Raw genomic sequence first — 10,368 nt, 5'->3', positions numbered from 1 at the left:
CCCCCACCGTCAGTGCGCATGCGCAGTTACCAAAACTACTCCCGCCCCTTGTCATTCAACCTCCGCGCCCTCTCTGAACCAATCCAAGCCTTCGACCTCTATAGCTACCCCGCCCTCTAATCGCCCAATATAAGCTTGTGTTCTCGCCTAATAAAGCTCTCTCTCTTGGTTTCATCATCCCTCAAAGTACCGTGTCCTGCCTGTTCCTTCTCGCCACCCTCCACACCTTGCACGCCCCCCCGCCGGGGACCTGGCCAAATCCCCCGCCTCGCCTTCGCCTCCGGGAAAGAGCCCCCGCCGCCGGTACCTTCAGAGCAAGCCTGGGAGCCTAGGATTTAGCTACCGGCCGCCATCCCCCCCCAGACGAATCAACTGCGACCGCAGGCAACCAGCATGAATTTATTTTCTTGTCAGGTAGTTGAGAATCCTTGGTCAGTCATTTTGTTCCATTTATTTATTTCTTTTTTTTTTTTTTGTATCTGTTGCATTTCTTTCTTGATTGCAATGGGGTTTGTTGAGTGTCTGTTAAATTACATTTAAGAACTTGGACTGGGGTTATTTCTTCAGTTGAGTGTTTTATGGGTACAGCCCTCTCACTGAATCTGGGTATCTATTATTTTAATTTTGTTTTACTCTCAGACTACTAGAAAGAGTTCCATTTCTGTCTCAAATTCCTTTTGGTTAGCTATATTAAGAGCTATATTCTTTCTTGAGGGTGGGAAGGAATTTGAACAAAATCATGAAACACAGTGTTTCCATTACTAAAGCTGAAGGATGCAATATACCATACATTGATTGGCTTTTACAATGGGGTGTCTATTAGTTCACAAATTTAGAGTTCTAAGGCCTTGATAATGTCCCAATTAAGGCACCAACAGGATGATACCCCCTCTGAAGAAAGGCCGATGACATCTGGTGTTCCTTGTCACGTGGGAAGGCACATGGCCAGAGTCTGTGGATCTCCTTCCAGGTTTAGCTTCTGGTTTTCATGGCTTTCTTCAAAATGTCTCTGGGCTAATGTTTTAGTTTTCATTTGTTCTCTGCTTGTTTCTCCTAGGGCATTTCTGTCAAGCATCTCTCTTAGCTTCTTTTTGCTCCTGTGGGTCACCCTTGCTTCTCCCAGGGACAAACTCTAGATTACATTACTTAGCTTCTCTCAAAAATGTCTCCCTCAGCTTCTCTGAACTCTCTCTGTGTAAGCGCTCTTAAAGGACTCCAGTAAAGGATTAAGGCCCACCTTGAATGGGTGGGGTCACATCTCCATGGAAACAGTCTAATCAAATATTCCCACCCATAATAGGTCTGCCCCCAAAAATTTGGGTTAAAAGAACATAGTCCTGTATGGGATACATAACAGGTTCAAACCAGCACACTCCACCCTCTGGACCCTGAAAAGACATGTTCTTTCCATATGAAAAATACATTCATGCCATAACAATATCACAAAAGCCTTAAATCGTTTCAATAACAATATTAAGTACAAAGTCTTATCAAAATCAGTTACAGACATGGTATGCCCTAAGACAAAATTCCCTTCCAGCTGTGGACTTGTTATCTGCTTCTAATATACAAAAGAGGGACACTCATAGGATAAACATTCCCATTGCCATAGGGAGAAATTGGAAGGAAAACAGGGGTCATCAGTTCCAAAAACCTGAAGAGCAAACTCCATTAGATTTCAAAGTCAGAGAGACATTTATAGAATGGTGTTTTATTCTCCAGACTTGAGAAACTAGCAGACCCGCACTTTCCAAAATCTTGCATTGCAGCCCTTTTCTCTCCAAATGCTGGGGTGATCCAAAATATCCAAGCATTGGGGAGACCACCAGTTCTCAACCTTCCTCAATCACTGGGGTGGCACTCATACCCTCTGCAGGTCTGGGGCATAGGCTCTCCTCTCTCCAAACTGTGTGGTGGTGGCCAGGTTCTCCCTGATCCCTGGGAATGTTCTCCACCCTCTCTAGAGCCTGGGGCAGCAACACTCTTTCTGAACAGCAGAACAGCCAAGCTGCCCTCAATTCTCCAGGCATCTGAGAGCCCTTAGGCAGCAGCACTCTTAAGCTCTCGGGCAAACTCACCCTCTCTACATGCACTGGTGGGTCCACTCTCCTAGTTTCTGGACTCCATACATCAGCTTCCATCATTCTGTCTTTGAAGTAATTTTCCTTCAACCTGTCCCTTTTCTGTTCTTTGAGTCCAGACTGGCAGTGGTTCCATTTATACAGATCCCACAAAAATATTGCTCTTTTCCCATGCTACATACAGGGATCAAAACAATCAGACTTTCCACAAATCCTTCCTGGATAATGCCATCTCCAAGCCTAGCTCATCCTGACATGGCTGAGTCGTTCCATGTTTGGTTAAATCCTTCTGTGGGGCACTAGCCTCTGGGATCTCACTTTATGGAAGCCGAGAATTTTCAAGAACATCAATTTCTGGTTTCTTTGTACCGAAGTCTTCAGTTCCCAGCTTATTTCTTTCCTCTTGCATTTTACTATAACTACAAGGAGAAACCAGGCCATACTTTCCACATTTAATTAGAAAATCTTTTCAGATAAATATCCCAGCTCATGTTTTTCTCAATTCTGCCCCCCATCCAACACCAGGACTCAATTTTGCCAAATTATCTTTAAAATAAGGATTGCCATTCTTCCAGTTGGCAATGACACATTCACCATTTCTGTCTAAGGCCTCATTGGAAGTACTTTTAGCATCCATATTTCTACTATAGCTCTTCAAAGCAAGCAAGGCCTTTTCTATCAAGCACGTCACAATTCTACCAGGATATTCCCCTTATTCATTTATAAAGCAGTTTCAGCATTTTTGGCATTTGTGAGTTGTAGACGCACCCCACTTCTCTGGTACCAAAATCTGTTCTGGTTTGCTAAAGCTGCTGGAATGCAATTTACCAGAAATACATTGGATTTTACAATGGGGGTTATTTGTTCACAAATTTAGAGTTCTAAGGCCATGAACATGTGCCAATTAAGGTACCAACAGGATGTCTCCTCTGAAGAAAGTCTAATGGCATCTGGGTTTCCGCTGTTACATGGGAGGGCACATGACCAGGGTCTTCTTGTCCTCTCTGGGTTTAGCTGCTGGTTCCCATGGCTTTTTTCTCCAGGAGGTCTCTGGGCTTCTGTCTTAGCTTCTCTTGGCTCTCTGCTTGTTTCTCTCAGGGCATTTCTGTCTAAATATTTCTGAGTCTTTTGGCTCCTGTGGGTTCTCCTTGTTTCTCCCAGAGGCAAGCCCTGGATTATATACCTTAGCTTCTCTCCAAATGTCTCTGTCAGCTTCTCTGAACTCTCTCTCTCTCTCTCCCTTTCTCTCTCTCTCTCTCTCTCTCTCTCTCTCTCTCTCTCTCTCTCTCTCTCCCTCTCCCTCTCCCTCTCTCCCCTCTCTCTGAGTTCTTTTAAAGTAGCCCAGTAAAGGATTAAGGCCCACCTTGAATGGGTGGGGTCACCTCTCCATAGAAACAGTCTAATCAAATGTTCCCACCCACAATAGGTCTGTCCCCACAGAAGTGAATTAAAAGAACATAGTCTTTTATAGGGTACATTAAAGACTCAAACTGGCACACATGGTTTGCAAAAGAAATAAAAATATACAGTCTGATAATCAGAATTAAAAGCATAAATCAAAAAAACACTAGTTTGTCTCAATATTTCATTAACCAAATACCTATGTCAGGAAATAATCTTATCCATTGAACTGTTTGACCCCACATGATATGAAACACCTTGACTTGATCCTTTAAAATATTCAGGATATTTATCACTGAGCCAGGCTTATTAACATCAGTGCAACACTGTTCACAGGCAGACAGAGTATCTACATTCTATCTGTTTTGCAAGAACATTGTGCTCAGCTTTCAACTTCAGCCTGCAGCTATGAAGCGCACTGAAGTGGTGTTAAACTCTGCTAACCCTGGGTATGTTTATAACTGTTTACTCCAAATTATTTATTCCCAGGAAAAATTTGATGCTGCACAAGAAAGAAGGTAACCATGTATTATGGAAGGGAAAGGAATTGGGGATATTATCCTTTTTAAGTTTAAAGACCAGTGTACAAATGATTCTGTTTTCTTCCTGAATGGCATTTAGGGTAGACAATACATGTAAGAGCACAGGATCAATTCCAGTTTACAGGTTTGTAACAAACTCATGTTTGTTTACAAAGGGGATTCAGAATAGCTGAGACAATGAACAGGAGCAGAATCTAATAAGCCACAGTAGTGTGCTACAGTTTCTATTGAAGCACAAAATTTCTCTACATTTTACCCTCCTTTTGGTCAAATACAACTTGAAAAAATTATTCTTCATCATACAATAAGGCTGGTTTCATTATATTTGGCCTAATTATTTACATAGGTGCTGCAAGAATAACAATTTAACATACAGACCTTTTTTCTTAAGTTTGCTTTGCTGGTGGGTTCCACAAGGAACCTCTGATTGGACTATTTTAATGCAATTTTATTGAGATATATTCAGACAGCATAGAAACCGTCTGATGTATACAGTCACCAGAGCACAGTTGTTCATATAACTCCATGATTGAATTTAGAACATTTTCATTACTATGGAAAATAAATAAAAATAAGAAAAGAAAACCCTAATTCTTCCATACTCCTCATCCCACCATATTACTGATCCATAGTTTTGGTGCATCTGTTACTGTTGATGAAAGGGTGTTAAAATATTACTGTTAACTATAGTCCATGGTTTGTAATAGGTACATTTTTTCCCCATAAACCCCTCTATTATTAACTCCTCAAAATAGTGTCATACTTCTGCTTTAGTTCATGGCAGAACTTTTTTATATTTGTTCAGTTAGTCATGGACATTGTCCACCACAAGATTCGCTGTTATTCATTCTCACGTTTTAACCTCCAACTTTCCTTCTGATGATATACGTAACTCTAAACTTCCCCTTTTGACCAAACTCACAAACCATTCAGCCCTGTTAATTATTCTCACAATGATGGGATACCATCACTTCTGTCCATTTCCCACATTTGAGGTCACTCTAGTTAAACTTTCTATGCATGGAACGCAACTGCTCCCCATTCTTTAGCCCTATTCTATATCCTGGTAACAGTCATTCCATATTTTGCATCTATGGGATTACATGTTATAATTAGTTCATATCAGTGAGAATGTAAAATATTTGTCATTTTGTGACAGACTTATTTCACTTAACATAATGCCCTCAAGGTTCATCCATCTTGTCGCATGCTTCAGGACTTCATTCCTTCTTACTGCTGAATAATATTCCATTTTATGTATATAACACATTTTGTTTATCCACTCTTCAGTTGATGGACATTTGGGTTGTTTCCATCTTTTGGCAATTGTGAATAATGCCACTATGAATATTGGTGAACAAATATCTGGAAGACCTGTTTTCAGGTCTTCCAGGTATATACCAATTGCCAAATTTCACTTTTGTAGCTAACATTTATTCAAACATTATAAATGGAATAAACCATAAGAAATACTGCTTTTTTAATTTTAGCATGCATTCAGGAGATGAACTAGGGTATACAGATTTTAATTTATGGCCCTGCAGAAACCGTTGAAGAATTGGAGAGTTAAGAATGGATCAAGAGGCTTCTTGTACTCTTAATTTTAATGCAATTTTATAGAGACATATTCAAATACCAAACAATCATCCAAAAGTGTATGATCAATTGTTCACAGTATCATCACATATTCATTTAGTTTTTGTCCTTTTTTCTACTCATTTGTCCATACACAGGATAAAGGGAGTGTGAACCACAAGACCTCCACAATCACACAGTCACCCCATAGAAGCTATATCGTTACACGATCATCTTCAAGAATCAAGGATAGTGGATTGCAGTTCAACAGTTTCAGGTATTTCCTTCTAGCTATTCTAGTACACTAAAAACTAAAAAGGAATATCTATATAATGCATAAGGATAACCTCTAAATGATTTCTCGACTCCATTTGAGATCTGTCAGTCACAGAAACTACTTTGTTTCATTTCTTTTCCCACTCTTGGTCAGGAAGCCTTTATTAATCCCACAATGCTGATTCCAGACTCATCCCTGAGAGTCATGTTCCACATTGCCAGGGAGATTTACACCCCTTGGAGTCATGTCCCACTTTCAGGGGAGGGCAGTGAGCAGCTGAGTGGGCTAAGAGAGAGACAGGCCACATCCAAGCAACAAAAGAGGTGCTCGGTAGGTGACCCGTAGGCACCATTGTAAGTAGGCTAAGCATCTCCTAGGCAGTGACAAGCTTCATGAGGGCAAGCCCCAAGATTGAGGACTTGGCCTACTACAAATGGTAGTCCCCAATGCTTGCAAGAATATCAGGAGTTCCCCAGGTGGGGAAGATTAATATTTCCACATTTTCCCCCAAGGGGCCTTTGCAAATTCTTTTTATTCTCTGCCCAAGTTACTCTGGGATGTATCAGGGTTTCATACTAACCTGTATAAACCAACCAGATCTGACCCCCATTCAAGGTTCCATATAATTATGGTGTCTGAATAAACTGACCATACAAGTTAAATTATATAGTATACTTCAGAAAGTTTGATTTTGCTCCAAATAAACATCTTTTCCTTTGGTCTTACACAGGAGTTGAGGTTTTAAAACACAGTCAGTATCATCCTTTTCCTTTTAGTCTGGTTTACCTTAGTTCTAATTAAGTCCATTTTGTTCATATCTCTAATTGAACTCTGATCTCTTTTTCAGCTTTTTAAATATTTGCTATATGGGGTAATGCTGACATCCATAGCTACCAAACTCTGGCTTTGAGTCTCATATGTCACACAGATACCCAAAGTTACAGGTACTGACCATTTAAGCATCTGAGAATTTAAAGATAACTGTTATGACTCATGAATAGTAGTGACTGCTGTAAGAGCTTACAATCTAGAAACCTTTACACTAAGCCATCCCCTGCTAACCTATGCTCTCAGATTCAATTCTCAGAGTTTGCACATTATTGTTAGTCCATATTAGTGAGGTGTTATAATGTTTGTCTTTTCCATTCTGGCCTGTTTCACTCAACATACTGTCCTCTAGCTCCATTCACTTAGGTTCATAACTCACAACTTCTTTTCTTCTTGCCACCGCTTGGTATTCCATTGTATATGTACACAACAATTCACCATTCTGTTTACCAGTTGATGTACCCTTAGGCCACCTCTATCCATTGTGAATCATGAATATGGCTGCCATAAACACCAGTGTGCAATGTCCACTGATGTCTCTGCTCTCCATTCTTCCAAGTATATACCCAATAACAGGGATGTAGGATCATATGGCAACCCCATAGTTAGCTTCCTGTGGAAACACCACACTTCCCTCCAGGTGGGCTGTGCCATTTTACTTCCCTACCAACGTGGAAGAGGTACATCCCTCTTTTCACATTTTCTTCAGCACTTGTATCCCTCTGTTTATTTTTTTAACAGTTTTGTACACACAGCATGAATCTACCATAAGTAAACAATCAATGATTCCCAGTGTAATCATTTAATTATGCATTTACCACCACAATCTATATGAGGGCATTTACATCTCTTCCCCAAAGAAAGAGGAAAAGGAGAAAAAATGTAGACTAAAAATACAAAAGATAGAAGAAAAATAAAAAAAATACAATGAAAACATCAGACAACATCACCACTGCAAAGAATCCTGTATCGCTCCCTTATATCTCCCTCCTATAGACATTTAGCTTTGGTATATTGCCTTTGTTACAGTTAATGGCAGCATATTATAATGCAACTTTTAACTATAGACTGTAGATTTTTTTAATTTTTTAAATTTATTTTTAAATACAGTTTTACTGCAATCTATGTATAGACTCTAGTCTGCATTGATTATATTTCCCCCGTACCATCCAATCTTCAACACCTTGCAATGTTGACATTCATTTGTTCTTTTTCATTAAAAACATTCTTATATTTGTACATTTAATCGCCATCATTGACCGCTCTAGGTTTCACTGTTACACTATCCCCAACTTTATCTTCTTATCTTCCCTTTGGGTGTCATACCTGCACTTAGTCTTCCTTTTCAACCATAACCAAATTCATATTTGTTCAGAGTACTTACCATATTGTGTTACCATCACACACTATTATGCTATCCATTCCATTTATAGATCTATGTAATCAATCCTTTTGAAACTTCCATACTCCTTCAGCATCAAACTCCTGATATCCAACCTCTCTATCTCCTGATAACATGTGTTCTCAACTCTCAAATTTTGCTCATCAATGTTAGTCCATAGTAGTGAGACCATACAGTATCCATCCTTTTGTTTCTGATTAATTTCATTCAACATAATGTCTACTGTCTACCATTTTGTCTTTTGGATTTTATATGCCAGATATTATTTTATCTCTATCTTTCCTCACTCTATTTTTTTTACCCTTCCTGATAATCTTCATTTCTACACTCTTCTCCAAACTTCTCTCTCCTGTCTTTTACTATCTGCCTGTATTGCTCCCTTTAGTATTTCTTATAGAGCAGGTACCTTTTTCACAAACTCTCTCATTGTTGGCTTGTCTGAAAGTATTTTAAACTCTCCCTCATGGTTGAAGGAGAGTTTTGCCAGATATAGAATTCTTGGTTGGCAGTTTTTAACTTTCAGTATTTTAAATATATCAAACCATTTCCTTCTCACCTCCATGGTTTCTACTGAGAAATCTACACATAATCTTATCAAGCTTCCTTTGCATGTGATGGATTACTTTTCTTTTGCTGCTTTAAGAATTCACTCTTTGTCTTTGACATTTGACAATCTGATTAATAAGTGTCTTGGAGTCAGTATACTTGGATCTATTCTGCTTGGGGTATGCTGCACTTCTTGGATCTGTAATTTTGTCTTTCATAATAGATGGGAAATTTTTGGTGATTATCTCCTCCATTACTGTTTCTGGCCATTTCCCCTTCTCTTCTCCTCCTGGGACACCCATGACACATATAGTCATGTGCTTCATGTTGTCATTCAATTCCCTGAGCTCCTACTCATAGTTTTTCATTCTTTTCCATATCTGTTCTTTTGTGTCTATGATTTCAGCTCTTGTGTCTTCCAGTGCATGACCCTTTCTTCCATCTCTTCAAATCTCCTGCTGTATGTCTTCATCGTGTTTTTCATCTATTCTGTTGTGCCTTTCATTCCCATAAGTTCTGCCAATTATTTCTTCAAACCTTCAAGTTCTTCCTTATGTTTGCTCGATGTCCTCTTTATATCCTTAATCTCTTTTGCCATATCTGCCCTCAATTCATTGATTTTGTTTTTTAATTTATTTAGGAGATTTATTTGGTTAATAATTAATTGTTTCAGGGAGAACCTAAGATGGCAGTTAGGAGAGACAGGGCAAAAAAACACCTCTGTGAAAAATACTAGATAAAAGCCAGAAAGTGACCCAGAGCACCAGTTCCAGTGAAGCACCAGCTGGACAAGATCTGCTAAAACCACAGTGAATGTGTACTTGGTGAAACCAGGAGTCTACATTCTGAAACAAGTGAGTAAGCCTGCTGAATGTCCAGCAGCCATGTTGTGGTGTGGGGAAACCATGGGTTGGCATTTGAAGGTAGATGAGTTCTTTTTTAAAAAACCCTAAAGTAGCTGTAGATATGGCAGTGAGAACTGCACAGTGAAGTGTGGCAGGCTGTGCGAATGCCTCAGTATCTGGCATGGAAGATAGCCTTTTGGGCACCCACTGCTAATTGTCTCACAGTGAGGCAGGCAGAGGTCAGCCAAAAGGGGAAAATAACCACACCCCTTGCAGCCATCTTCCTGGTGGGCTGGGAATGCTCCTGCCCAGGGCCAGAGCCACAGCCCAGAGCTGTGCTAAAAAACCCAGTATGACAGGAAGTGTTTCCAGAAAAACACACACATGCCACAATATCAGATGTGGACAATAGCCTTACACACTTACAGCTAATTGTCCCAGAGCTGGGAAGGTGGAATTGTGTGAAAAGGGGGAAATTGACACACCCCATACAGCCATCCTTACAGCAGGCTTGGAATGCACCTACACAGCCCGGTGGCCCAGAATTTCCTTTGAGAGATGGCATGCACTTGTGACATAGCACAACCTTCCCTCAGTAGAGGCCCTGGAAGGGCACTGCTTGGAAGAGGAACTGTGCCAGTTTGAATATATTCTGTCCCCCAAATGCCATTATCTTTGATGTAATCTTGTGTGGGCAGACCTATCAGTGTTAATTAGATTGTAATTCTTTGAGTGTTTCCATGGAATGTGACCCACCCAACTGTGGGTGATAACTCTGATGAGAAAATTTCCATGTAGGTGTGGCCTCACCCATTCAGGGTGGGTTTTGATCAGTGGAACCATATAAATGGGCTGACAAACAGAAGGAACT

This window comes from Choloepus didactylus, chromosome 21 (assembly GCF_015220235.1).
Source record: "Choloepus didactylus isolate mChoDid1 chromosome 21, mChoDid1.pri, whole genome shotgun sequence".
NCBI classification, from domain to species: Eukaryota; Metazoa; Chordata; class Mammalia; order Pilosa; family Megalonychidae; genus Choloepus; species Choloepus didactylus.
The sequence above is the reverse complement of the archived record's forward strand: the minus strand, read 5'-3'. Positions refer to the sequence as shown.